Source organism: Pseudorca crassidens, chromosome 3 (assembly GCF_039906515.1).
Source record: "Pseudorca crassidens isolate mPseCra1 chromosome 3, mPseCra1.hap1, whole genome shotgun sequence".
Taxonomy (NCBI): Eukaryota; Metazoa; Chordata; class Mammalia; order Artiodactyla; family Delphinidae; genus Pseudorca; species Pseudorca crassidens.
In genome coordinates, this window is record NC_090298.1 from 18,266,881 (window position 1) to 18,270,702 (window position 3,822).

Consider the following 3,822-nt stretch of genomic DNA (forward strand, 5'->3'; position numbering starts at 1 on the left):
GATCAGACCAAAAGTTAATACTTGTGACCATAATTTAATAATAGTGAATCAATTTCTCTCCTCAGTTTGGAAGAGCCACATCTACGAAGGCAATGACAACTTAAAGAGAGGAGTCCTCCAGTCCAAGGGGACACTGGCAAGGTATGTACAGTTCAAATGCACGTTTATTGTTTGAAAAGTGCCTGTTGTCCAAAGGAAGACACACTGCTACCATGGAACAGTAAAGATATTGACATTCCAAACTAACACTTATTTTTATAATCTACTCACTCAAAATAGGTGAATATTAAAATGCCACAGCACATTCAAGATAAGGGATAAAATTAATTTTCTGTTTTAAAAGGTTACCATTATAACAAATTCAGTGTAATATAACAGTGCTCTTTCTGTTGTATTATTTTACTCATCTCTAATACCTAGGAGTATAAAATTTACATAAATTTAAAAAAATAAAAGAGAAAGTTTTGTAAATGTGACTCCTAGGATAAAGGAGACCTACACTGTAAAGTAGAATTAGTACTCTAATAAAGAGTTTCCTTATCTTCTCCATCAAAGACAATATATCTTATGAGATTAAGAATAAATTGATTTCTGTGATGAGGAATATCAAAATGTTAGCTTCAAAAAACATCAGAAGAAATCCAACTCAGTTATAAAACAGGGAAATGCACAAGGGAAGGAGACAAAGACTGGTAGGAATTTTCCAAGCTCTTGTCTGTTACACTGTTTCTTATAATGTGGAATGATTTATTATCTATCAATCTAGTCTCATTATAAAATAACAACATTTCAAAACTATCACAGTTTCATATTGATTCCCACCACTTTCAATGACCTAGAGCCAGAATATCTGAATAAAAATCATTGATCTAATCTTCACAAATCAATAATGTTTAATATTTCTTTTAAAATTATAAAGTATCAATTACATAACAATTAACCAGATATCTACAGAAAATGGTTAAAGACGGCAACAGAACCAGGATTCAAACCTAGAGCTATTTATATTCACAATCCTTGTTCTTAGCTCTATGCCACATAGCTTTCTTTCTCTACAATCTAATACACTGAAGCTTTGTACAGGGGCAGTATAAGCATAGCCAATGAGGTTTACCTGAGGTGTGATTATTGCTAATTGAAAACAAGTGCATTGATATAACAGTGGTACACATCAATATCCAATGTTTCACTACCTTAAAAATGACAGTCGATCCTTCCACAGAGCTATATAAAATAAAAATGAACACAGGAATAGTATGACACATTAGATGCTCTCAGTCAATGAAATAACTACTAGAAATATAGAACTACAGACAATGCTTTTCAATTTTTGTTTAAAAAGACACTCAAAATCTCATGGAAGAAGGCATCTCTATTAAAATGCGAATGTCTACAATGTCAGCTTCAGACAACTTTCAAAATCTTTCCGTTGGAAAGATGAAAAGAGGACATTTTAAAATAGAACCACTGCCCAGTTAACCATTTATGAAAGCAAGTGAAATTTCAAAGAGAAGGACCCTCAAAAAAAGATATCTAGAAGATGATATCTGCATTGATGACACTTGGATTCTTACCCTCTGCATCTACAAGTGGTGGTTCTTGCCATCTCAGAGTTTTCACAGTACTTCATTACTGATAGGGGTGAGGTAAATGCACATGAAACCATCAACACTGAGAAAGTCTGTCACGATCCTCAGGATATAGGAAAGCTGGCAACTTGGGTATTAAGAGTTATGAAGTTTCTTCACAATGCTCAAGGGCAAAAATGCCACATTCACTTACTTTCCTAAATAAACATTAAATGTGGCTCTGTTCCTGCCTGAAGTATTTTGTGGAAAAATTAAATATCTGTTATTTTAAAGGCTCCTCTGCCTTTCTTCAGTAATTATAAAACCCTAGAGGTTTGGAATTCAGAGAAATGGAAGAGACTTTTGTTTCTGATATAGTGCTGCCATCTTTGAGATGGCCACCACGCAAGCCTTCCTGGGCCACTTAAATCAAACGACCCCAGAGTTCATGGCACTGCCTTCCCTGCAGAATGGTTACCAACTGTATTTACTGATTTAGTGCTTGAAAGCCACGTATTGATCACATGGACAAAAATAATAATAATTTTAACTTTCAGTTGCTGTATAGTTTTATGCATTTTTAAAATTATTATTTTAATTATTATTTGTTAAAAATAAAACTAAATTTATGTTTTGGTTTAATTTTTAACAAGTAATAATTGGGTAGATTTTGAAATGCAATTATTTTTAAAAGCATTCTTGGGAAATTGCATCTCAATAAATTTTTTATTATAAATTCATGTATCCATAGATAAATCTTGCTTACTGTTAGAAGGTGACCGTCAGATTCTATATTTCTATATTCTCATTTTTAGAGATTTAACCTCTGAGAAATCTTATTCTCAGAAATAAGGAGATGAGAGAAGAGGCTTTTTTATGTCACTCAATTCTTTGAATTCCTTCCAAGAACTATGACAAAAATTGCAGAGTAATTTATCATAAAAACTGATTTATAGTCATGTGTCCACTGACAACTCAATTAGATATTTCTTCAATTTTTTGAAAGAATTCAATATAAAAACATAAAAAATTTATTTGTCAAAGGTTTTGTTACCTAGCTATTGGAGTCATCTACTTTTTAAAATAGAGATGAATGTTTTGAATTGTCCCCTTTGTTTTGCATCCTGGAAATTTCAACGCCCAAAGACAATGCATCAGAGTCAAGTTTAAGAAGGTTGAGAAGTACATTTCTCTTTTGAAAAATGAAACCTTGTGGGAGAAAGGGTTTTTTTTTAAAGGAAAGAATGGAAATAGGAGCAACAAGAATTAGGAAACAGTTATTCGAATCTGACACCTGAAAACTGGTTAAAATTATTTACCTCGTCAGAATGCTCTTCATAAAGTTTTCTCTTAATCCCAGGGGTTAGCAGACCTCAGATTGAAATTAGGAGCTAAATGGCAAATAAAATCATTCAACCAACCAAGTCAGTTTTATTTTCTGTAAAGTAAAATCTCCAAATTCATTTTAAAATTCAATTTAATGTCTTTTGAAGTGTCCCTATAGCAATCATCTCAATTTAATGCATTTTGAAATGTCCTTATAACAATCATCTCAACTCTGAATTCTAATTTTAAGATAGATATGTAGATAGTCACATTAAGAGATAGTTACATCAATCTCTGGGTTACATCAATTGTAGTAAATGAACACAACACTGAAGACTTGACTAGTGGTCGAACTAGGCCCCATCTCACAGGTCGCCCAGAAACAATTTCATAAAGGAAAGCCTATGGGGGAAAAGAAATACATAAGGGAAGATTGCAGACCAAGGGAGAAGGAGTCCTTCTGAAAGGTCAAGTAATTTTTGTCTTAATACATGATTTAATTTCTCTACCTTTTCTATACTTTGCAGACTATAAGGACAATCATTATTCAGAGCAGAGGACAACAATGCAAAATCATTAAAGTGATATGCTTGGGAAATAAGTCCTTCCATCACTTGATATGGTTAGTAGGTACTAAAAAAAAGTCCCTTCTATTCTAATACTATTCTAATACTATCTCTATAAATGTCCATTTTCTCTCTGTTGTGCTCTCTCTAGCTCTTTTGTTTCTCTCTCTTTCTGCCTCAGGCTAGGATGCATGTTCCAGTTATAAGAATTAACTCAACAATCCAGGCAGATTGAGTGTTCCGAAGTAATAGCTTATCCAAAACGAGATTACCTTTCTTTTTTCCAAGATAGAAACTATTAATTAAAAGTGTGTCACTTAAGACAGGTCTGACGGGACAAGATGAGAGTTTGAATCACTATC

The 3,822-nt window shown here is 32.9% G+C and overlaps 1 pseudogene; it reads left to right on the forward strand.

Moving 5' to 3' along the window:
* The first annotated feature begins 1,071 nt into the window (after positions 1 to 1,071).
* On the forward strand, positions 1,072 to 1,204 carry LOC137222908 (U4 spliceosomal RNA; annotated as a pseudogene).
* Positions 1,205 to 3,822: the final 2,618 nt, after the last annotated feature.